Source organism: Bufo gargarizans, chromosome 1 (assembly GCF_014858855.1).
Source record: "Bufo gargarizans isolate SCDJY-AF-19 chromosome 1, ASM1485885v1, whole genome shotgun sequence".
Classification (NCBI taxonomy): domain Eukaryota; kingdom Metazoa; phylum Chordata; class Amphibia; order Anura; family Bufonidae; genus Bufo; species Bufo gargarizans.
In genome coordinates this window covers 400,248,336-400,275,344 of record NC_058080.1, presented here as the reverse complement: position 1 = coordinate 400,275,344, position 27,009 = coordinate 400,248,336, and the positions used below count along the sequence as shown (strand labels likewise).

General features: G+C 43.2%; 1 long non-coding RNA gene across 2 annotated transcripts; it reads left to right on the top strand.

The window, feature by feature from the left end:
- Positions 1–5,621: 5,621 nt before the first annotated feature.
- On the top strand, positions 5,622–16,925 carry LOC122931862. Of its 2 annotated transcripts, none has more exons than XR_006388245.1 (7): positions 5,622–5,887; positions 7,497–7,612; positions 7,871–8,027; positions 14,253–14,343; positions 14,428–14,553; positions 14,638–14,727; positions 16,812–16,925. It is a non-coding gene; the product is annotated as an uncharacterized LOC122931862 (long non-coding RNA). The 2 variants fall into 2 exon arrangements; XR_006388246.1 differs by having other exon boundaries at positions 5,622–5,908.
- Positions 16,926–27,009: the final 10,084 nt, after the last annotated feature.

Genomic DNA, 27,009 nt, shown 5'->3' with positions numbered 1-27,009 from the left:
ACATCGGGGACGCGCTAGGTGTGCTAACAGGCGGGAGATGCCTTTGATCTCCCGTCTGTAGCCTTTAGCATTCCGGACAGCGCAATGGTAATCGCGCTGTCGGAATGCGCATAATAGTAGGAGGGGAGATTTCTCCCTCCCTTCTATCATGCATAATTATCTCCAGCAGCGCTGGAGATAATTAGAACAAAGGACTCAGATTCTATTGAACCCGAGTCCTTTGTAGCCATCAGGATGACCTTTGGGGCACATTCACACTGATGCACCTTGTTGCAGATATTGGGGCCTATGGAGGCATACATCTTATATTATAAGGGGGATATCTTATATTATAAGGGGCACATATTTTACATTATAACGGGGCACATATATAAGGGGGCACATTTATATTATAAGGGGGTACAGACCTTACATTATAAGGGGGCACTCCTTGCAGGGACCACATATTTCCCACAGGGGCCACCATGATGTGTGCAGATGTTGGGCACATCTGCGCACATCCTCCTATAAAGTGACCATTAATGCATGCATATATATCATACATGCATGCACGTGTTTGCATGCATATATGTATATATATGCATGCGTCTCAACCCTTCCTCAACAAAGCTCAACCTATACAGTGAATAACCCCCTTTTTACTTGCTATCCCATGTATAAGTTTATGGGGACAATTACCGCTGCCACTAAGGGACACAGAACCCTAACCTGCAGTCAAACCCCATCTTCTCCAGTAAATACGTCCACAGATTCTATGATGGATACGTCAAAGGCGACTGCTCAGGCTATTGCTACTAATGCCAACTATCGATACTAGGTTGGCGGACTTTCAGTCCTCCTTAGATCTTATTGTCTCTCAAGTAACTGCCCACAATACCCGCCTCACAGAAGTCGAACAGCGGGTTTCTGATTTGGAGGACACTGTCCACTCCTGCCACAAACAATTGGAAGAAAAGGAGCAACTGCTTATCACTTTGCAAAACAAGGTGGACGACTTTGAAAATTGATCCCGGCGTAACAACTTATGCCTAACTGGAGTTCCTGAAAGTGTCCCCCCCCAATGAATGGTTGCCCCAGGAATTAAATTTGGGGGACTCCACATACAAAATACCAGTGGAATGCGCTCACAGATTGGGCCCCCCGCGTGCAGACAGCTCATCTAAGCTGAGGCCTGTTATTTTTTGAATCCTCAAATACCAGGATAAACTTAGAATCATGGCTGTCTTTCGCCAAGCTTCTAAAGTTAACTATGAGAATTCCAAACTTCTACTTTTTCAGGACTTTTCCTTAGCAGTGGCAGAAAAACGAAGAGCCTTCAACCCAGTCTGTAAGCTCCTGCTAGACAAATCTGTCTGTTTCAGCCTCCAGTATCCCGCCACTCACCGATTCTCCATTGGCGACAAAATGTGGGTGTTCAACGATCCCCAGAAGGCTTTAGCCCATCTTCATGCTTCAGGTCGAGCTACGCCCTCTTCGCCATCTGCAACTACTTGAACTCGCGGTCACGAGATTTTTGGTGTAAAGTTACTATTTTATTTGCTCTACTTTGTAAGCACATTCTGAACTCCGGTTATGTATTTTGCCTTACTGTATGTTCTGTTTTCTGTTGCCAGGATGCTGCATAGTGGGGGGATTTTAATTATGTTCATGATATGCTTTTAGATAGGTCTCAACAATGCGCTTCTTCCCCCACCTCTGTATCCAATGCTATTCAAACCCTCATGGATCATCTAGATGTGATAGATCCCTGGCGATTATTGCACCCCACAGACTCTGAATGTACTCATTACTCACATGTACATAACTCTCATGTCAGAATTGATTAATGATTGATTCCACATACTTCCATTCACCTTTTGAAATCGTCCCGAATTATGGATATTTATATTTCGGATCATGCACCAGACTTTCTAGAGTTGGCCTTAATTACGCCCATTCCTCTCTCTAAGAGATATCGTTTTCCATCATATTTATTCCATTCTGAAGATTTTAAGGCTATGCTTTCTGGGTACTGGATGACGTATGCCTCCGACAATGAGAGACATCGGGAAGATATTAATCTTTTTTGGGCCACTTCTAAGGCTGTTATTCGAGGTCAGATCATTTCTTATGTCTCTCATAAACGGAAAAAACTAATGGCCTCATCCTCAACCCAAAAAAACTCTTACTCAGGCATACAAGAAACTTAAGCTTTGTAATACTCCTAAAATGAAACAATACCTAAATTCCAAATTGGAAGCCGAGGCAGTTGCACATGAGCGAGCTCTATTAGATGTAATCTACCAAAAACATAGATTCTTTCGTTGGGGCAATAAACCCGGAAGACTACAAGCTTCCCTCACCAAAGCCTTTCGTACTACCACGAAAATCCCCAAGTTGAAGCTACCTACGGGATCTTTTATATATAATCCCATGGAAATTGGGGATCAATTCAAATCTTTTTTTGAATCTCTATATTCTGCACCTTCAGAGGAAATAACTTCCAGCCCACTTTTTCTCAATGCTAATCTTCTCCCCGCCTTGTCAGACGATCATCGCCAAATATTGAATTCCCCTATCAGTCAAGAGTAAATCACTGTCACTATTAAATCACTTAAGCTTTCTTAGGTACCAGGTCCCGATAGCTTTGGGAATGAATATTATAAATTATTGAGCACAACTTTGAGCCCATAGCTACATTCAATGTATAATCATATTATTACCTCTAAAATTATTCCTGATGGATTTAATGATGCTTGCATAACAGTTCTCCCAAAACTGGGTAAAGATCACCTACTGGTAGAGTCTTACTGTCCCATTTCACTCTTAAATGCGGATTTTAAAATATTCACTAAAATACTGGCAAATAGACTTCAAAACAATTCTTTCTGATATCATACACCCTTCACAAACATGCTTTATGTTAGGGAGATCCATCACTTACAATATCCGAATGGCTATTGGGGCGATATCATCTAGCAGAGTACATCGGCAAACTAAGAATCTCCTGGTTAGCTTAGACGCTGAAAAGGCTTTTGATCGAGTGTCATCGAGATATCTTCAGGAAATTCTCTGTTTACTACATTTTGGCTCCATGTTTTGTACTGCTGTCCAGATGATGTACCACAATCCCTGCTCTACCATATGGGTCAACTCCATGTGCTCCTCCTCCTCCTTTAATGTGAGCAGAGGAACAAGACAGGAATGCCCATTATCCCCTTTGTTATTTAGCCTAGCCCTAGAAACATTAATTAGAGTTCTACAAACTCTCCCCTCATTTCATGGTATTTATATAGGATAAGTCGAAACCAAACTATTAGCCTTTGGTGATGACATATTACGGTTTATCTTAAATCGGCTTCAGGCTATCCCGGAGATGGTGCCAAAAGATGCTATAACTGACATTATCTCCGGATTGAAAGTTAATTTCCATGAATCAAAAGTGCTTCCTATTTTCCGCACGGCCAGGAACCATTGGGGTACCTCACTTCCTTTTCAATGGCATCCCGAATCCATAACGTATCTGGGGGTTAAACTGGCATTCAATCTGACAATGCTATATAGGCTGAATTACCGTCCTCTCATTGCCTCGGTCATTTCCTTAATTAAGTCTTGGCAACATTTCACATAGTCTTTCTGTGGCCGATGTTGCCTGCTTAAAATAGTGGCCTTCCCTAAATTGCTATATTTGATCCAAACTCTCCCTCTATTGCTCCACCCATCAGACATCAAACTTCTTCAGAGAACTTTTAGGAGATTCATTTGGAACTCTTCATGGAGGAGTCGTATTATCCTTTACAAATTGCAGCAACATCGAATACTAGGGGGTCTTAACTTTCCCGACATTTCACTGTATAACATGGCTGCCAACTTTAGATATGTTGTTGACTGGATGCGAGGTCAATCCCATTTAGCCAATGTAGATATGGAGAAACAATTTTTCCCTCACATCTCCCTTTTAACACTATTACATTTCCCGACAGCCGTACTACCTCCCAACATAAGATATTTTCCTATTCTATGGAACACGATTCAGGTATGGCATAAAGTGAAAACATTTAGTAAACTAGATGGCATACACACCTTTTTTCTGCCATTTTTTGGTCACCCAGGGTTTTTGGGAGGTAAACCACCCAGGATATAGAACACCTTAGCATCACAAGGCTGCATTTTGATTATTGACATGTTAGATTCCAATTACTTGGTTCTCTCTTTCACAGGAGCTTCCCAACGATTTCCGGCATTTAATCATAATCAATTTATATACCTACAGGCCCGTATCTTTGTTCAACGTTCTATGAACCATATTCCGGGGGACTCGAGAGGGGCATGCTTAAACATATTTCTTAAAAGAGCTAGAACTCAAATATATCTTCCACTAGTACTATCTATAGATTCCTTAAACCAGTGATGGTGAACCTATGGCACGGGTGCCAGAGGCGGCACTCAGAGCCCTCTCTGTGGGCACCCACACCCTGGAAAAAGTCTATGGTGTACCAATATGCCTTAGGGAGCATTCACACAACCGTGTTTTTCTTCCATGTCCGTTCCGCAATTTTTGCGGACAATGCACGGACCCATTCATTTCTATGGGTCCGCAAAAATTGCGGAATGCCTTTTCATTGTCATCCGTGTGCTATCTGTTCCGTGTGTCCGTTCCTTTTATTTTAGAACATGTCCTATACTTGGCTGCAAATTGCGGTCCGTGGCCTCATAGAAAGTCATTGGGTCCGTAAAAAAAACAGATAGCACACGGAAATACGGAACACACGGATCCGTGATTTGCGGACCGCAAAACCAACACGGTCGTGTGAATGCTCCCTTAGACTTTTCCTGCCATTCAGCAGCACAGGGCGCACTATGAACAGCACAGGCAGAGCATTGAATGTAGACAGGCTATTGTAAATAAATGATAAAGAACATGGAAGATATACTATATTGGACTGTAGTATTCAAGGTAAATTGCTGTGTTGGCACTTTGCGATAAATAAGTGAGTTTATGTCTCAATTTGGGCACTCAGTCTGTAAAAGGTTCGCCATTACTGCCTTAGACCATTGATAGATTGGGATACAGTCACCACAGGCCCAAAGAAATCGATCAAAGACTTGCCAAATCTCAAAGACAAGACATTATTAGAGGCCACACTGAAAATACACAAACATTCCCCAGTCAGCAGCTATACGGACATGGCCTTGATGATTTTTTTATAGAGCTTATGCGACACCATGCATTACAAATTACATGTCTCCTCCTTATTGTTCAAAATGCAATACACCCAATACAGACCTATTCCATCATTTATGGGAATGCACATATGTTCAAGAATTATGGGAGCAGGTGCAATCTCATATATTAACTACTTACAATTTTACTGCTATTCCTCAGTGAGCTTTAATCTTTTATCCGAGGAACAGCAACGTCTCCCCAGACGAGATAAAGCTTTATTACACATTTAGGCGGCAGCTATTAGAAAGAGTATATTCAGGCATGGGATCCAGCCGGTTCTCTCCGGTTCTGCCGAACCGTTTGTTAAAATTACAGGCGGTTCGCAGGACCGGTGAGAAGCAGGGATCCCGACCCGGTCCTGCAGCTGCGCCTGCACCCCTGTATTTTTCAGCCTGCGGCTGTTACTTACAGTCAGTCAGCGTGAGCGTGGCTGTGTGTGTGTCAGCCAGTCTTCCACAGTGCTGCCGCCCTCCCCCCGCCCCCAGCCTCGCAGTCATGGCAACAAAGGGGAGTGTCTTGAGAGTGAGCAGCGCCGCGAAGCTGCCAGCCCAGAACAGAGAAGGAGAGAGGAGTCCTCTCACTGTCTGCAGAGTGCCCTAGTTGCTGACAGTCCACACCCCACACACAGCCATGAAAGATTGAAGAGCCGGCCCCTAGCCTAACAGAAAGGAGTCTGGACAGGTCAGGACTCAGGACAGCCTGGTTGGTTGAGTGTGATTTGTGTGACACTGACAAGTTGGCATTAAGGAGGGGACCACCGACCAGGGGCTGAAATTGAAATGTGACAACATAACAAAAATGGAGGGGGCCATGAATCTGTGGGGAGAAGCTATATGAGAAGTTTGAGAACATGGAGGGAGCCATGAATCTGTGGGGAGAAGCTATGTGAGAATATGGAGGGGGCCATGTGGGGAGAAGCAATGTGAGAACATGGAGGGGGCCATGAATCTGTGGGGAGAAGCAATGTGAGAACATGGAGGGGGCCATGTGGGGAGAAGCAATGTGAGAACATGGAGGGGGCCATGTGGGGAGAAGCAATGTGAGAACATGGAGGGGGCCATGTGGGGAGAAGCAATGTGAGAACATGGAGGGGCCATGAATCTGTGGGGAGAAGCAATGTGAGAACATGGAGAGGGGCCATGAATCTGTGGGGAGAAGCAATGTGAGAACATGGAGGGGGCCATGAATCTGTGGGGAGAAGCAATGTGAGAACATGGAGGGGGCCATGTGGGGAGAAACAATGTGAGAACATGGAGGGGGCCATGTGGGGAGAAGCAATGTGAGAACATGGAGAGGTCCATGAATCTGTGGGGAGAAGCAATGTGAGAACATGGAGGGGCCATGAATCTGTGGGGAGAAGCAATGTGAGAACATGGAGGGGGCCATGTGGGGAGAAGCAATGTGAGAACATGGAGGGGGCCATGTGGGGAGAAACAATGTGAGAACATGGAGGGGCCATGAATCTGTGGGGAGAAGCAATGTGAGAATATGGAGGGGGCCATGTGGGGAGAAACAATGTGAGAACATGGAGGGGGCCATGTGGGGAGAAACAATGTGAGAACATGGAGGGGGCCATGTGGGGAGAAGCAATGTGAGAACATGGAGGGGTCCATGAATCTGTGGGGAGAAGCAATGTGAGAACATGGAGGGGGCCATGTGGGGAGAAGCAATGTGAGAACATGGAGGGGGCCATGTGGGGAGAAGCAATGTGAGAACATGGAGGGGGCCATGTGGGGAGAAACAATGTGAGAACATGGAGGGGGCCATGTGGGGAGAAACAATGTGAGAACATGGAGGGGGCCATGTGGGGAGAAACAATGTGAGAACATGGAGGGGGCCATGTGGGGAGAAGCAATGTGAGAACATGGAGGGGGCCATGTGGGGAGAAGCAATGTGAGAACATGGAGGGGGCCATGTGGGGAGAAGCAATGTGAGAACATGGAGGGGGCCATGTGGGGAGAAGCAATGTGAGAACATGGAGGGGCCATGAATCTGTGGGGAGAAGCAATGTGAGAATATGGAGGGGGCCATGTGGGGAGAAGCAATGTGAGAACATGGAGGGGGCCATGAATCTGTGGGGAGAAGCAATGTGAGAACACAGAGGGGCCATCTGGGGAGAAACAATGTGAGAACATGGAGGGGCCATGTGGGGAGAAATGTGACATTGAGGGGTGATGGCTGACATGGGGGTCTGATCTGAGGTCTGATTAACAATAGGGGTCTGATTGCTGGTCTGACCTGAGGTGTAATGGAAAAAATGTATTTCTAATTGTTCTCCTCTAAAACCTAGGTGTGTCTTATAAGGCGGAATATAGGTTCCTCAAGCCAGCGATTGTTTGAGGCAGAGAGAAGATAGGAGGACCACACAGAGGAGAAGCCAACTGCTGCTGACGGGACCAGGGCCAGGTGAGCGGCGCGGGAGTGTGTGTTTTGGTTGGGGTGCGCCAAAATGTAGCTTCGCTTTAGTTTGCAAAGCCAACCTGCAGTGTGCTGTCTTCTGCCTCCCCGGTGCTGGCCATTTTCACTCAGCGAGTGAGCACACAGTTCAGTGAGGAGGAGATTCACTTGTCACTGAATGACCTCCCATTCTTTATCAATTTTATCCTTCCCTTAATAGACTGTGCACATGGCTGAAATTATTATTTTTTTCTTTTTTTTATATAGGCACATTACAGGCATTTGCTCTTCTGCATTCTTTGAAACCTATGAAGGATCTAACTACCACTGAGCAATATAGTCCATTTTCCAACGTCATTCGTCATCAACTCCAACCTGAACAGTTCTAAGGACTCTGACCTAATCATCGAAAGCAGTACATGAGGTGAGTTTTAATTTGGACTCTTTTAGGCCAGCATTAATAATTTTTGTTGTTTTTCTCAGTTACAGATGCTGAACCGTGAATTAATGTCAGTGCCAGAAGCTATCTTACATTTAGAACTGGCACTGGATGCATTGAAGTTATGTATAGGCCAGAACCTTTTCATAACTTCGGCGGATCCACCGCCAGCTTAGGGGTTTATTAACACCGGCATCTAAAATGCCAGTGTTAAAAATTGTGTGTCAGAGCTTTTGTACCACTACCTATTGCATAGTCTTAGTCACACAGTCAGCGTTTGTTCATTGATTTTAATCAGTGATTTTCAGCCAAAACCTGGTTAAGGTTTCCACTGTTTTCCACTGCAGAAACAGTTTGACATTGAATTGAATGGAGAGATTCTCACACAGGAAATCAGCAACAAAATCTGCACCATACTTTACACTCCAAAAATCCAACTTTGTAAAAACATGTACCTGTGGGTTTTCTGGTGGAATTTTCAACTATATTTAAAGTCACCTAAGGATTGGCTCAGCCTCAGCTGCATCTCTCAGAGACGTGTGGTTCCTGACACAGACTGAGTGCATGATGGTTTCTATAACATCAGGAGTCTAATTTACTGTGCTCATCACTAGATCCAAAATCAGATATGACATGGCTGTATCCCAAATCATAAATCACTATGATGCAGTCAGCTTTGGTCAGGGGAACCACATAAGTGGCTGACACATGGGGCTGTGTTTCTCTGTTGTGAGAATCAGCCTTTAGTGGTTCAGTTCTACCTTCTCCTGGGTGTAGTCCCCCGGTCAGTAGTGGGGGACCCCGGTCAAGAATCACATAGCAAAAATCCAGCAGTTTAATGACTCTGTGTCATTTGTGTGTGTGATTCTCCTTGACTATGGTGGACTACACTCAGTAATTAAAAGGTTTGTCTGTAACTAATTAACCACTTCAGCCCCGCTAGGTGAAACCCCCTTCATGACCAGAGCACTTTTTACACTTCGGCACTACACTACTTTCACCGTTTATCGCTCGGTCATGCAACTTACCACCCAAATGAATTTTACCTCCTTTTCTTCTCACTAATGGAGCTTTCATTTGGTGGTATTTCATTGCTGCTGGCATTTTTACTTTTTTTGTTATTAATCAAAATGTAACGATTTTTTTGCAAAAAAATGACATTTTTCACTTTCAGCTGTAAAATTTTGCAAAAAAAACGACATCCATATATAAATTTTTCGCCAAATTTATTGTTCTACATGTCTTTGATAAAAAAAAATGTTTGGGCAAAAAAAAAAATGGTTTGGGTAAAAGTTATAGCATTTACAAACTATGGTACAAAAATGTGAATTTCCGCTTTTTGAAACAGCTCTGACTTTCTGAGCACCTGTCATGTTTCCTGAGGTTCTACAATGCCCAAACAGTAGAAAAACCCCACAAATGACCCCATTTCGGAAAGTAGACACCCTAAGGTATTCGCTGATGGGCATAGTGAGTTCATAGAACTTTTTATTTTTTGTCACAAGTTAGCGGAAAATGATGATGATTTTATTTTTTTTATTTTTTCTTACAAAGTCTCATATTCCACTAACTTGCGACAAAAAATAAAAAATTCTAGGAACTCACCATGCCCCTCACAGAATACCTTGGGGTGTCTTCTTTCCAAAATGGGGTCACTTGTGGGGTAGTTATACTGCCCTGGCAATTTAGGGGCCCAAATGTGTGAGAAGAACTTTGCAATCAAAATGTGTAAAAAATGACCGGTGAAATCCAAAAGGTGCACTTTGGAATATGCGCCCCTTTGCCCACCTTGGCAGCAAAAAAGTGTGACACATCTGGTATCGCCGTACTCAGGAGAAGTTGGGGAATGTGTTTTGGGGTGTCATTTTACATATACCCATGCTGGGTGAGAAAAATATCTTGGTCAAATGCCAACTTTGTATAAAAAAATGGGAAAAGTTGTCTTTTGCCAAGATATTTCTCTCATCCAGCATGGGTATATGTAAAATGACACCCCAAAACACATTCCCCAACTTCTCCTGAGTACGGCGATACCAGATGTGTCACACTTTTTTGCAGCCAAGGTGGGCAAAGGGGCACATATTCCAAAGTGCACCTTTCGGATTTTGCAGGCCATTTTTTACACATTTTGATTGCAAGGTACTTCTCACACATTTGGGCCCCTAAATTGCCAGGGCAGTATAACTACGCCACAAGTGACCCCATTTTGGAAAGAAGACACCCCAAGGTATTCCGTGAGGGGCATGGCGAGTTCCTAGAATTTTTTATTTTTTGTCACAAGTTAGCGGAAAATGATGATTTTTTTTTTTCCTCTTTTTTCCTTACAAAGTCTCATATTCCACTAACTTGCGACAAAAAATAAAAAATTCTAGGAACTCGCCATGCCCCTCACGGAATACCTTGGGGTGTCTTCTTTCCAAAATGGGGTCACTTGTGGCGTAGTTATACTGCCCTGGCAATTTAGGGGCCCATATGTGTGAGAAGTACTTTGCAATCAAAATCTGTAAAAAATGACCGGTGAAATCCGAAAGGTGCACTTTGGAATATGTGCCCCTTTGCCCACCTTGGCATCAAAAAAGTGTCACACATCTGGTATCGCCGTACTCAGGAGAAGTTGGGGAATGTGATTTGGGGTGTCATTTTACATATACCCATGCTGGGTGAGAGAAATATCTTGGCAAAAGACAACTTTTCCCATTTTTTTATACAAAGTTGGCATTTGACCAAGATATTTTTCTCACCCAGCATGGGTATATGTAAAATGACACCCCAAAACACATTGCCCAACTTCTCCTGAGTACGGCGATACCAGATGTGTCACACTTTTTTGCTGCCAAGGTGGGCAAAGGGGCACATATTCCAAAGTGCACCTTTCGGATTTTGCAGGGCATTTTTTACACATTTTGATTGCAAAGTTCTTCTCACACATTTGGGCCCCTAAATTGCCAGGGCAGTATAACTACCCCACAAGTGACCCCATTTTGGAAAGAAGACACCCCAAGGTATTCCGTGAGGGGCATGGCGAGTTCCTAGAATTTTTTATTTTTTGTCGCAAGTTAGTGGAATATGAGACTTTGTAAGGAAAAAAGAAAAAAAAAGAAAAATCATCATTTTCCGCTAAATTGTGACAAAAAATAAAAAATTCTAGGAACTCGCCGTGCCCCCCACGGAATACCTTGGGGTGTCTTCTTTCCAAAATGGGGTCACTTGTGGCGTAGTTATACTGCCCTGGCAATTTAGGGGCCCAAATGTGTAAGAAGTACCTTGCAATCAAAATGTGTAAAAAATGGCCTGCGAAATCCGAAAGGTGCCCCTTTGCCCACCTTGGCTGCAAAAAAGTGTCACACATGTGGTATCGCCGTACTCAGGAGAAGTTGGGCAATGTGTTTTGGGGGGTCATTTTACATATACCCATGCTGGGTGAGAGAAATATCTTGGCAAAAGACAACTTTTCCCATTTTTTTATACAAAGTTGGCATTTGACCAAGATATTTCTCTCACCCAGCATGGGTATATGTAAAATGACACCCCAAAACACATTCCCCAACTTCTCCTGAGTACGGCGATACCACATGTGTGACACTTTTTTGCAGCCTAGATGCGCAAAGGGGCCCAAATTCCTTTTAGGAGGGCATTTTTAGACATTTGGATCCCAGACTTCTTCTCACACTTTCGGGCCCCTAAAAAGCCAGGGCAGTATAAATACCCCACATGTGACCCCACTTTGGAAAGAAGACACCCCAAGGTATTCAATGAGGGGCCTGGCGAGTTCCTAGAAATTTTTTTTTTTTGCATAAGTTAGCGGATATTGATTTTTTTTTTGTTTTTTTCTCACAAAGTCTCACTTTCCGCTAACTTAGGACAAAAATTTCAATCTTTCATGGACTCAATATGCCCCTCACGGAATACCTTGGGGTGTCTTCTTTCCGAAATGGGGTCACATGTGGGGTATTTATACTGCCCTGGCTTTTTAGGGGCCCTAAAGCGTGAGAAGAAGTCTGGAATATAAATGTCTAAAAATGTTTACGCATTTGGATTCCGTGAGGGGTATGGTGCGTCCATGTGAGATTTTATTTTTTGACACAAGTTAGTGGAATATGAGACTTTGTAAGAAAAAACAAAAACAAAAACAAACAAAAAATTTCCGCTAACTTGTGCCAAAAAAAATGTCTGAATGGAGCCTTACCAGGGGGGGGTGATCAATGACAGGGGGTGATCATGACAGGGGGTGATCACCCATATAGACTCCCTGATCACCCCCCTGTCATTGATCACCCCCCCTGTAAGGCTCCATTCAGACATCCGCATGATTTTTTACGGATCCATGGATACATGGATCGGATCCACAGAACGCATGCGGACGTCTGAATGGAGCCTTACAGGGGGGTTATCAATGACAGGGGGTGATCAGGGTAATCAGGGTGATCACCCCCCTGTCACTGATCACCCCCCCTGTAAGGCTCCATTCAGACATCCGCATGATTTTTTACGGATCCATGGATACATGGATCGGATCCACAGAACGCATGCGGACGTCTGAATGGAGCCTTACAGGGGGGTTATCAATGACAGGGGGTGATCAGGGTAATCAGGGTGATCACCCCCCTGTCACTGATCACCCCCCCTGTAAGGCTCCATTCAGACATCCGCATGATTTTTTACGGATCCATGGATACATGGATCGGATCCACAGAACGCATGCGGACGTCTGAATGGAGCCTTACAGGGGGGTTATCAATGACAGGGGGTGATCAGGGTAATCAGGGTGATCACCCCCCTGTCACTGATCACCCCCCCTGTAAGGCTCCATTCAGACGTCCGCATGATTTTTACGGATCCATGGATACATGGATCGGATCCACAGAACGCATGCGGACGTCTGAATGGAGCCTTACAGGGGGGTTATCAATGACAGGGGGTGATCAGGGTAATCAGGGTGATCACCCCCCTGTCACTGATCACCCCCCCTGTAAGGCTCCATTCAGACATCCGCATGATTTTTTACGGATCCATGGATACATGGATCGGATCCACAGAACGCATGCGGACGTCTGAATGGAGCCTTACAGGGGGGTTATCAATGACAGGGGGTGATCAGGGTAATCAGGGTGATCACCCCCCTGTCACTGATCACCCCCCCCTGTAAGGCTCCATTCAGACGTCCGCATGATTTTTACGGATCCATGGATACATGGATCGGATCCACAGAACGCATGCGGACGTCTGAATGGAGCCTTACAGGGGGGTTATCAATGACAGGGGGTGATCAGGGTAATCAGGGTGATCACCCCCCTGTCACTGATCACCCCCCCTGTAAGGCTCCATTCAGACGTCCGCATGATTTTTACGGATCCATGGATACATGGATCGGATCCGTAAAAATCATGCGGACGTCTAATGGAGCCTTACAGGGGGGTGATCAATGACAGGGGGGTGATCAATGACAGGGGGTGATCAGGGAGTGTATATGGGTGATCACCCGCCTGTCATTGATCACCCCCCTGTAAGGCTCCATTCAGACGTCCGTATGCTTTTTGCGGATCCGATCCATGTATCCGTGGATCCGTAAAAATCATACGGACGTCTGAACGGAGCCTGACAGGGGGGTGATCAATGACAGGGCGGTGATCAATTACAGGGGGGTGATCAGGGAGTTTATATGGGGTGATCAGGGGTTTATAAGGGGTTAATAAGTGACGGGGGGGGGGGGGGTGTAGTGTGGTGTTTGGTGGGACTGTACTGACCAACCTGAGTCCACTGGTGGTCGATCCTAACAAAAGGGACCACCAGAGGACCAGGTAGGAGGTATATTAGACGCTGTTATGAAAACAGCGTCTAATATACCTGTTAGGGGTTAAAAAATTCGGATCTCCAGCCTGCCAGCGAGCGATCGCCGCTGGCAGGCTGGAGATCCACTCGCTTACCTTCCGTTCCTGTGCGCGCGCGTTCACAGGAAATCTCGCGTCTCGCGAGAAGACGCGTATATGCGTCCAGGAGGAGTAAAGCAACCACCTCCCGGACGCATATATGCGTACAGCGGTCGGGAGGTGGTTAAAATTGTCTGTTCAGTTGGGGAAGGCTTTAATAGCAACTAATCATTGGCTTCTTCAAAGGGGTCTTGCAAATTATTTTTCTTACACCAAACTGACATTAGTAAATTACCTTATTTTATATATATATATAATTTTTTTTTTTTTTTTTTTTTTGCAGTTCTGCACTACAGACTGTTACTGCAGAGAAGGACCTACAGCTATAGATGTCACCCTAGGTCATAATTCAAGCTTGCTTAGCTTTCCTATAGGTGTGTATTTCTTGCTACTCCCTCCAACTTACAATCTATTCTTTGTTTATGGTGTGTTTAATAATGTCTACCTCTGTATTCCAGGAGACATCACCATCTGTATCACTTCATTAATATTGTGTGAAATTGGACCTTATTTCTGAATTAACATCTGATTGTAGCTGTCAAGAGTGATATGACTGGTTGTGTTCAGCATTACAGATTTTTCAGGTTCATTCTTCTATTTTAATTTATATTCATTTGTATTAAGAAAGCTATAAATCAGTTTTTAATACTTTTTTTATATCACCACAGGGTCATCGAATGTATACCAAGACCTACATGGCAACATTCAGCATATGTCATTCAAGTTCCAGGATTTGGGCTACTTAAGATTACCATTTGGTGAGTTTTATTCAGTCTATGTAATTTCCTGATTCTGACAGCTAGGTTCAGAAACAGGCTACTTTACCACTGTCTGGCCCTATCAATCAAAGCATTGAGGGAGGGGCTGGTCACAGAAAGAAGTTGAGCTTGGGTGCCACAAAAGCAATGGTGACACCCTCATTGCACCAAAGGCCTAATCTTCTGTATTTAAAAAAAAAAATTCTCATAATTTGGAAAGGGAGTCGTAGATCAACAAAAGAGAAAGTGTTTTAATCAGGTGAACAACAACTATGTGTCTATGACAACAGTAGGATAGGAAAGTTGCTGGTAAGAGATTTGGCCAAGCATTAACCAAAAAGTATTTACTTTACAAGCAGTGGAAAAATAATCACGTTCTACTAGGGTATTCGAGCGTTATTTTAGGTTTACTTTAACTGTATTTTTGGTACATATACAGACGTGGACAAAATTGTTGGTACCCTTTGGTCAATGAAAGAAAAAGTCACAATGGTCACAGAAATAACTTTAATCTGACAAAAGTAATAATAAATTAAAATTCTATAAATGTTAACCAATGAAAGTCAGACATTGTTTTTCAACCATGCTTCAACAGAATTATGTAAAAAAATAAACTCATGAAACAGGCATGGACAAAAATGATGGTACCCCTAGAAAACACAGAACATAATGTGACCAAAGGGACATGTTAATTCAAGGTGTGTCCACTAATTAGCATCACAGGTGTCTACAACCTTGTAATCAGCCATTGGGCCTATATATATGGCTCCAGGTAATCACTGTGTTGTTTGGTGATATGGTGTGTACCACACTCGACATGGACCAGAGGAAGCAAAGGAAAGAGCTGTCTCAAGAGATCAGAAAGAAAATTATAGACAAGCATGTTAAAGGTAAAGGCTATAAGACCATCTCCAAGCAACTAGATGTTCCTGTGAGTACAGTTGCACATATTATTCATAAGTTTAAGATCCATGGGACTGTAGCCAACCTCCCTGGACGTGGCCGCAGGAGGAAAATTGATGACAAATCTAAGAGACGGATAATCCGAATGGTAACAAAAGAGCCTAGAAAGACTTCTAAAGAGATTCAAGGTGAACTTCATGCTCAAGGAACATCAGTGTCAGATCGCACCATCCGTCGTTGTTTGAGCCAAAGTGGACTACATGGGAGACGACCAAGGAGGACACCATTGTTGAAAACGAATCATAAAAAAGCAAGACTGGAATATGCCAAACTACATGTTGACAAGCCACAAAGCTTCTGGGAGAATGTCCTGTGGACAGATGAGACAAAAATCGAAGTTTTTGCCAAGGCACATCAGCTGTATGTTCACAGACGAAAAAATGAAGCATATCAAGAAAAGAACACTGTCCCTACTGTGAAACATGGAGGAGGCTCTGTTATGTTCTGGGGCTGCTTTGCTGCGTCTGGCACAGGGTGTCTTGAATCTGTGCAGGGTACAATGAAATCTCAAGACTATCAAGGAATTCTAGAGAGAAATGTACTAGCCAGTGTCAGAAAGCTTGGTCTCAGTCGCAGGTCATGGGTCTTGCAACAGGACAATGACCCAAAACACACCGCTAAAAACACCCAAGAATGGCTAAGAGGAAAAAATTGGACTATTCTAAAGTGGCCTTCTATGAGCCCTGACCTCAATCCTATTGAGCATCTTTGGAAGGAGCTGAAACATGCAGTCTGGAAAAGGCACCCTTCAAACCGGACACAACTGGAGCAGTTTGCTCATGAGGAGTGGGCCAAAATACCTGCTGAGAGGTGCAGATGTCTCATTGACAGTTACAGGAAGCGTTTGATTGCAGTGATTGCCTCAAAAGGTTGCGCAACAAAATATTAAGTTAGGGGTACCATCATTTTTGTCCATGCCTGTTTCATGAGTTTATTTTTTTACATAATTCTGTTGAAGCATGGTTGAAAAACAATGTCTGACTTTCATTGGTTAACATTTATAGAATTTTAATTTATTATTACTTTTGTCAGATTAAAGTTATTTCTGTGACCATTGTGACTTTTTCTTTCATTGACCAAAGGGTACCAACAATTTTGTCCACGTCTGTATATCTTTACAGCTACTACTATGTATTGGAAGAAGCTTACACAGTGCCAGCACACACTGAAGACACCTCAAGGTTTGATCAAACCTTTTATTATCTGAAGAATATAAACAAAATGAAGAGACAAGCTACACGGTTTAGTTTTTTCGATTCATCCAGAAAGAAAAAAACAATACAGTCTCAGGAATTGGACTTGTGTGTAAATGACATTAATAATAATGTTGTAGCTAACACTGAGAAGGATGCTGTTCTTAATGAAAATACTATATATGAAATTGACCATGAAGTTCCAATGGAACTGGTTGATAGGCATGATATTGAAAGTGTTGTTGGCAATAATGATGGTACAGTTTCAGATGTGTTAACAGTTGAAGAGGCATGTACAAGCACTATATCATGTTGGTCCAAAAAACAATTTGAATATTTTAGCAAGTTGTTTCCATGGATCCAGGTTAAAAATTGAAAATTAGGTTGCAATGTGTGTAGTAAGGTCAGAGGGTCTTTGGGAATAGAAAAAGCTAAGGCATGCCATGTTTCAGAGGAGTGGAGTAACTTTTTAGTAAAACCAAGTGGCACCCTCAAATTGATTCAGCAGGCCTCTGTTCGCAAAAAAATTAGAGAGCACAGTGTTTCTAAATCTCACAATAAAGCAGAGAAACTTCAGAATACCGCCAAAATTGGCATATTAACAACAGCAATGGACAGGCTCAATGAGAAAGCTATAGCTGCGACAATTCATATTTTTAATATAGTATACAGTTTAGCTTTAAATAATAAGCCTATGGCTGACATAGAAGGAGAAGTTCAATTGCAGAAAATTAATGGTGTGGATGTTGGAGTAGGCCTTCACTCAAGGAAAACTGCCATTACGATAATTCAACATATATCCTCACAAATAAGGAAGGCTTTATTTTCTAAAATTGCCAGTTGTAAGAGCAAATTATGTGTCATAATTGATGAATCCTCAACTGTGGCCAGTGGCGTACCGCCAATATAGGCAGACCACGCCGTTGCTATGGGGCCCGTGGCACAGGGGGGCCCGGAGCGCACGGAAGGCCCCGCCCACACTTAGTTAATTAGGTAATATGCGGCGCAGCGGCACTTGTGTGTTCTTCCGAACCCCCTCCCCCCCGTCGGAGCCACTAGCCAATCACTGACCTGAAGAAGCGAGACTCCGGGCTGCATTTCACACTGGCCAATCAGCGCAAAGAGGCTGCTGCTGATTGGCCATACATACAGTCCAGTGAGGCGATGCGGCGCATGATCCTCTGGAGTCCCTGCGCGTTGCTCACATGTGCTGCCCGCCTGAAGTTATCAGCACTGTCAGTGCAGTGGCAGACACCCCCCCTCCCTTCCCGGACTAAAGGACCGCTCCTGACCGGACCTGGGGCCGGTTTATATGGTTGGTTCATCATGTAGTATGCATCAAGGACTCATAGGGAGCAAGAAGGGGGGAGGGGGGGGGTTCTCATAAAGGACAGTGTGCTTTCCTCCTACTTCCCCATCCCCTGGGCATTTTTGGGGGGCTTATAGAGGACTCAGGGGGGGAGGCTCATATATATGTACAGATGGTAATAGCTGTACATATATAATCATATACAGGAGATGCCCAGGTTACACAAGAATGGCCCATATCACTATATACAATAATATGTATACGGTATAACATCTTGTATATAGTGATATGGAGCATTGAGGTATAACATGGGGATCTGCTGTATATAATTATATATGTACATATTGTAACGTATATGGTATAAGTTACAGATCTTTTGGTATATTATATAGCAGAAGATGTATAACTTATACCAGCTGTACATATATAATTATATACAGGAGATGCCCAGGTTATACCAGCATGCTCCATATCACTATATACAAGAAGATGCAATACCATATAAATCTTCTTGTATATAGTGATATGGAGCATGCTGGTATAACCTGGGTATCTCCTCCTGTATATAATTATATATGTACAGCTGGTATAAGTATTGCCCAGGCCAATGCACTGCAGCCTTTCCCGCACTGGCTGTTCTATTGCGCCCCCATCTGCCTGCAGTTCTTCACCCTGTGTCTCCTCAACCTCTATTTTTCACAGGGGCGTCTGACTGCTGACTTTTATCATCCGGGGAAATGCTGTTCTGCTTGTGGCCGTCAGGGGGGCGATGTTGTCGTCTTCCCCCTTCCTGTGAATCCAGTTTTCAGAAACGTTCTTGTTTTGCAGAAGGAGGTGACGTCACTGCTTTAACTCTTTATTCTCTGGGGCTGTGTGTAAGTAAGCTTGTACCCACTGTGGCCTGCGTGCTTAACGTGGGGCACAGGGATGGGCCAAGGGTTGGCTAGTGGGCGGAGTTAGGGGGCCCAATTCAGATTCTTGCTATGGGGCCCAATGATTTCTATGTACGCCCCTGACTGTGGCACAGAAAAGTGTTTTAGTCATCTATATTCGTTGTGAGCTTTCAACACATCAGGATCCTGTCAATGTATTTGTGGATCTTAAAGAGCTTGACTCAACCACTGCTGAGGTGATAACTGAAACACTTTTCAACTGCTTAAGTGAAAATGGATTTGATAAAGATTATTTACAAGATAATCTGATAGGATTTTGCTCAGATGGTGCTAGTGCAATGCTAGGTAGCAAGTCTGGGGTTGCATCTAGAATTGTAAGAGAATTTCCAAACATAGTCATATGGCACTGTTTGAGCCACAGGGTTCAACTTGCTCTTGATGATGCAATTAATTCTGTATCCCAAGTTAATCACTTTAAAATGTTCCTAGAAAAAATATATAGCATATATCATGTATCTAACAAACATCAGTTAGAGCTTCATAACATAGCAGCAGATCTAGAGTTGGAGATAGTAAAGATTGGTAGAATCCTAGGTCCTCGGTGGGTGGCTTGTAGTGCTCGTGCTGCCAAGGCAGTATGGAGAGCGTATCCAGCTCTGTATAAGCACTTTTCGAATTATAAGAATTTCTTGGGAATGAAGAAAAAAATGGAAAACTTGTGTTTCCTAAAAGATCTCGCTTTAATGATCGAAATTCTTGAGGAGCTCTCCCTTTTATCCCTTGCTTTACAAGACCGGGATGTTTCTCTTGTCAAAGCAGACAGACTTCTTTGTCGGTGTATTAGGGCCCTTAAAAACATAAAAGAAAATCCAGGGAAGCATGAAGTTCAGATTGATACAATGATTAGAACAGAGCCATTTAAAGATATTCCTTTCCAAGTGAGTGCTAAAAACACTGGTCTTCCAAGAGCACAGTTAATTCAGAGCGTAATAGACAATATGAAAAGTAGGTTGTTTTCCACTGCAAATACAAGACAAATGGACAGTGGTACAGTTGTCCAAAACGCAAGCCGCTACAAAAAGTTATTGTCCTTGTTCTCTTTACTTGAACCCAATTCTTGGCCATCTGACCTCACACTATCTCCGTGGCCAGAAGGGGAATGTCAATTAAGACAGTTAAATGAACTGATAAAATGTAACATTCCAGTTAATGATTTCCGGGATTACATAGACAACAGATATTTTTCAGATTGCAGCCTGCCACCCTCTATTCAACAAGCCAAGAAAATTATTCGGGTCATAGCTGTCAGTAGCTCTGAAGCTGAAAGAGGATTTAGTATCATGAATAACATTGCCACACATGAAAGAAGCAGACTTACAGTTTCTAATATATCACATCTTATGACAATCAAAATTCTTGGCAAACCAATATCAAGCTGGGGTCCGGAAATATATGTTAAGTCTTGGTTACGGAGAAACCACCACACTGCCACAGACCTCAGAGTTAAAAAAAAGGCAGCCAAACAATACGATGAAAATTCCACAGCTATTTGGTCTTTGTTTTAATGGGATAGCAATGGAGTTTATTTGTGACACTAAAACAAGCACACCGTAGCTGCAGGAGTGACGTCACGAGCCGGCTCCAGAACGCGCGCACGCGATCCCTTACCACTAGCAGTGCAGCGCTACCGGCCAGGGCGCTAGCAGCATAAAATAAGTTTCTCCCACAGCATAGCCGCTAGTCAGCTGCAGCAAAAATCTAACCCTGAGGTGTGCTTTGATCGGGCACACAGCGTAAAATCAGGTAATACAGCTGTATAGACCAGATCTAAGCATTTGTACAGTCTTTATCTGCAGTGGTGGTTTGTTTTCCTTGTTTTTGGTACTGGTGGTTACCACGTGTGCAAATTCTGGAGTTTATTTGTGGCTTGGGCATTTCCTCATTGCCTGCTGATATAATCTCTGTAGAAAGTGGCAGGTAATAGTTCTGAAAGATCTCAGTTCTTCTCCCTTTCATTATATGCTAACACCTGACAACTTGTGTTTATGGATCACTATATTCAGCTTACCTTATGCTTGTTCATCCTTATATATGTAATCAGCGGTAGTTATCCTTCATAGGCACTTATCCTACCACACCACATTCATGTACCCAGCTTGGCCCTTGGGCAGTTCATTTCATGTATTCAGCTCAATTTTTGGGTGTGTGATTTAACCGTTCAGTTTCTTTTTACATGTATGTATTCAGCTTGGCCCTTGGGCATTTAACCTTATGTACTCAGCTTGACTTCTGGATATGTAATGTATTTTCATACATATATTTGTATCCCACCAGGGTGGTGCTTTTTCTTTCTCTGTCCACCTTGTCTCTTTAACAATGTTGATATTTAGTACCATTTTTAACATCGAATGTGCTCCAGTTATTTTACAGTTTTTTTTTGCTGTGTTTAGGGAGCATACACTCTAATTAATCTTCTTTGAGTAGTCCTGTAAGCCCGGCCACAACTATTTATGTTGCGCCATGACTAATGGCAGTTTAGGCATGTGGGTTTATTTTGCATTGGTTTTCTCTGTATTAATGACTGGGAGTAGCAGAGCTGAGACCTGGTTGTAGCTTGGCCAGTCCTCAGTTCTTCTCCCTTTCATTACATGCTGACACCTGACAACCTGTGCAGCACTGGAGAGTCCAGTAGATCTAGCTGGTGAAGTGTACTGCATGGCATGTCTGGTGCCACCAGGTAATGTCTGGGAGTAGCAGAGCTGAGACCTGGTTGTAGCTTGGCCAGTCCTCAGTTCTTCTCCCTTTCATTACATGCTGACACCTGACAACCTGTGCAGCACTGGAGAGTCCAGTAGATCTAGCTGGTGAAGTGTACTGCATGGCATGTCTGGTGCCACCAGGTAATGTCTGGGAGTAGCAGAGCTGAGACCTGGTTGTAGCTTGGCCAGTCCTCAGTTCTTCTCCCTTTCATTACATGCTGACACCTGACAACCTGTGCAGCACTGGAGAGTCCAGTAGATCTAGCTGGTGAAGTGTACTGCATGGCATGTCTGGTGCCACCAGGTAATGACTGGGAGTAGCAGAGCTGAGACCTGGTTGTAGCTTGGCCAGTCCTCAGTTCTTCTCCCTTTCAATGGATGCTGACAGATTTTCTGTATGTAATTTTTTTTTTTTTTTTAAATCAGATCATTTTTATTGTACGAAAATACAACAATGCGGCATTGTTACAAATATACGCATATCAAGTCCCACAATGTGACATATAAATTAACACCACTGTATGTAATTTTACTGTTGTTTCCAAACCATTATCTTTAACTTTCTTTTGATGATACATCATCAGCCAGCTTTAGTTTTTGATGGAATTCTGTCAATGTGTTCACTAGATCCGGCATCCATGATGGAACCCTACTGTGGCATCAATCCCCTATCTGGAGGAGCTCACGGATCTGCTGCAGGAGGTCCGAAAAGCCCCCTGGACCCTTCAGGCCTACTAGGGTCCCCACTGCTGGAATCTACTGCACTAAGGACCCCATCAGACAACCATCTGTGGCAGGCGCAGCACTATGAAGTGCCTTTTGCGCTGTGGCATTAGAAGAATTTTGGTATCTCTGACTTTTAGTCTAACCAGACTGTCTATTACTCTGTAATTGCTCTAGCACCGTTCTATGAAAATAGTAGGTTTAAAGAGCAAACCAAATGCTTGAAATAACTTATTTATTAACTTAAACTTTTCTTCATATATAACACCGCCGCCTCCGCAGCAGATAGTCCATGTACATAACACGTGTTGAAAAGATATCACAAAATGGCAGTATGCATAAGATGGTGTTCAATCTTGTCATTCAACATAAAAAGGAGTATATGCACTCTTGAGTATCTGTACTCTCACTTTAAGTTAAGCACTTTTTGATCTCTCTGAGGTCTAATAGTTCACTTGCTGAATTTGGTCACAATTTGCAATATGCAGTTAGCAGTAACTATTGTCAGATTGGTATGATCTGGTATGGTTGGATGCATATTGAAATTTGAATTGTGAACTTTGTAGTTTGCAATTGGTGGAACTGTAAGTAAACACACATAACTGGTTCAGTATACAGTTCTAAATCACTATATTAACAGTAGAAACATTATATAACTGTTTTAAATACCTATTTTGGCCTCTCTGCTTCCATAAAACACAGCTCTTAGAGGAGTGAAGGTCGGTTCAGCTTCTCTCTCTGGTGAATAATAATTTCTAGCAGCTCCTGCTAGGGAATTTCCCACACAGGATGTGTGTGAGGCTGGCTGTGATTGGTCTAGACTCCTGCCCAGCGACAACAGTTTAACTATGCTTTCTGTTTCTGCTGTCATTGACCTTACATTATATAATGAATCTTAAAGTCATACTATCTTTTCTGCTTCTGTGAACACAAAATATAAAAAAGTTATATGACATCCAAACATGAAGTCACTATAAATAACTCTGCTTTTGTCTTTAAGACACAAACATAGGAACTGTATTAAGGTTATTGGCAGGTCTAGCTGTATAAACATATAAGCTATGTTAGCAACCTAGGGCAGGTCTTAGCTGGCCAGCTACACCGCCGGCCCTCCAGGGACTCCCTGGGAAGTTCTAGATTGGTGAAAAGTATTTATTGGGTTTTGCTGGTGAGCCATACCTCCTGTAAGCCATCCAGATTAAATGGACCAACCCATCCTCTTACTCCTAACCAGGAGCCATAAAGGACTTTGTTGGACTTTATTTTATTACCACAGACTCAAGGCAGTGAACCAGAAAGGCCCAGGCTCCCAGGCAGCCATCTTTTTTTAGGCATGGACCCAAAGGGGTAACAAGCCAACCAGGCATATACTCAAAAGACAGTTAGCAATGAAAGGCAGCCAGCCTGCTAAACAGAGACTCAAGGCAGCCAGACAGGCAGATACTCAAAGGCAGTCAGCCAAACAGACAATTGTACCACCTCTTACAATCTTATAAATCCTGTACTTTAAAACCAGCACATACCCAATTAAGTGACTGGTTATACTCCACCACTTTAGCAAATAGGGGTATTTTTAGGGGCTACTAACTGCTGAAGATTCCCCCTCTTGAGCCCCTTGAGTCATTAAAAACTATTTGGCAAAAAGACAGAAGGGAGCGGTTTAGGGCATAATGCCCTATAAACTCTTTCAATAACGACAGACTTAGCTCTGCTTGGGCCCAGTAACATCGAAAACAGCTCAAACATAAGCGTGGGTAAGTTCTCCTTTTCGGCAAAAAGACAAACCTCTATTTTCCCTGGCAAATGGACGGAATCCTTCACCATTTCCTCTCTTTTAAAAAGCATCACTTAGAAAATGCTAGAAAAATGTTCTACCACTGGTACTATACTCCTACGTACCTGAATAGATTTCTCCCCGAAACTTCTACAAATTGCTGGAAATGTCATGTTTAAAAGGGAACTTACCTAAATCAATGTTAGTCTTGTCAAGTGATCCACAGTCTCTGGATAAAAGCCTTTGACCTCATATCCCATTTGTGTTCATTTACAGTCACTCCTACACCATCTCTAGCTCTTCTCGCAATTGGCCCCATGCCTTTGCATAAGAACTTCAAACAGTAATTGCTCATATACTATTTGCAACACGGCTAAAATTGCCTTCTGTTGGAAGCAGGAGAGTGTCTCTTCCCTCCAAAGAATTACTGGAGAAGTCAATAACAATTGCTGGTACAAGGGTATATTTGCATCAATTTTAGGATGTTCTATACATGGAAAGGAGGTTCTAGTACCCTGTTGGGCTGCCTATGAGATACAGTTGGGAATAGAGTCACAGGTTTCGTATGGTATCCAGTGGCAAATTTGCAGACAGATGTTGCCGCTCGGCCTGCACACTCATCACTTGTCGAAGCTGGCAGCCCATAAATCTGGGTGACTGGGCAGACCAAGGAAGTATTGCAATCTGGCAGAGACATTTAAACCCTAAGTGTCTGTGTGCAAGAATTATCCTGCTTAAAAATGCTTTGGAAGTCCGAGCACGAGAATCAACACGTGGCTGCAGATGTCGCTGAGCTGTTAGTGTCCCTCGTATCACTACAAGGGCTGACTGACTGTCGTATGTGGTGCTCCACAGCAAGGTGGAAGCCCTCACCAACAGGCCTCCATACTCAAACCCGACTGTCGTGGGATCTCAAACCTGGATTCGTGGCTAAAGATTACACAGTTCTAGTCTGTACCATTACAGGTTTCTTGCCAACTACACCACTGCAAACTAAGAAGAGGATGGATGGCTGTCAATGGCAGGACATTTAATGGGTGCCGTGACACTAAATGTCCTTGTTCTAAATGCATATATATGGTTTAGGCAAAGAGATGCAGTCTGACAACTAGGCAAAATGTCTTCAAGTGTGTCGTAAAGGCATGTCTAGCAGTCAGCAATGTCTCAACAAGAGGTATACTACCCAAAAGTAGCCTCTGAAAGCCTTTTTTATAAGGAAGCAGGGGAAACACTCTTGTGGCAAGACTTAGGCCCCTTTCACACGGACGAGTATTCCACGCGGATGCAATGCGCGAGTTGAACGTATTGCACCCGCACTGAATCCCGACCCATTCATTTCTATGGGGCTGTTCACATGAGCGGTGATTTTCACGCATCACTTGTGCGTTGCATGAAAATCACAGCATGCTCTATTTTGTGCGTTTTTCACATAACGCAGTCCCCATAGAAATGAATGGGGTTACGTGAAAATTGCAAGCATCCGCAAGCAAGTGCGGATGCGGTGCGATTTTCACGCACGGTTGCTAGGAGACGATCGGGATGGAGACCCGATCATTATTATTTTCCCTTATAACATGGTTATAAGGGAAAATAATAGCATTCTGAATACAGAATGCATAGTACAATAGCGCTGGAGGGGTTAAAAATAATTTAGCTCATCTTAAATCCACATCTCTTCTGTCTTCTTTCTTTGCTTTGTGCAGGAACAGGACCTGTGGTGACGTCACTCCGGTCATCACATGATCTTTTACCATGGTGATGGACCATGTGATGACCGGAGTGACATCACAACAGGTCCTGTTCCTGCACAATGCAAAGAAAGAAGACAGAAGAGATGCCGGCTGCGCGATCAAGTGGATTAAGGAGAGTAATTATTTTTTTTATTTTTTTTTAGCCCCTCCAGCGCTATTTTACTATGAATTCTGTATTCAGAATGCTATTATTTTCCCTTATAACCATGTTATAAGGGAAAATAATACAATCTACAGAACTCCGATCCAAAGACCGAACTTCTGTGAAGAAGTTCGGGTACCAAACATGCCGATTTTTCTCACGAGAGTGCAAAACGCATTACAAAGTTTTGCACTCGCGTAGAAAAATCGCGCATGTTCCCGAAACGCACCCACACCTTTTCCCGCAACGCCCGTCTGAAAGAGGCTTTAGGGTGTAGATTTCAGTTAGAATCTGCACCAGTACTGAAGGCAGACCACCCTCTGTTTTTATTTACTAAGCTACCATTTTAGTAATTAGCACGCCAAAGTCATTTTAATTATTTTCATCGTAATGCAGATGTGATAATGTGAGTCCTACCCTACTGTGAATTCTAGCACTAATCAATATTGATATACCTGATCCATCACACTTGAATGTTATAAAAGACTCACTGAGACTGGGTTTACAAGTTTTTGGAGCAAAAAGAGAAAAAAAAAAAAAAGAAGAAAAAAAAAAAAGGAAGAAGGAGAACTTTATGTTCTCTCCCTTTATGATCCACACCTGGTTTGGCTTCAAAAACTGTATATGAAAACGTGAAAGTGTAAACCCAGCCTTTTGTGGTTGCAATTACTTTTTTACAGCTTTGAGACTGTCAGCAACTAAACTCATGTTCTATCATTTTCAATAGATTCTGTAGCAGTTGTGGAGTAAACAGATAAGTTACAGAAATGAAAGA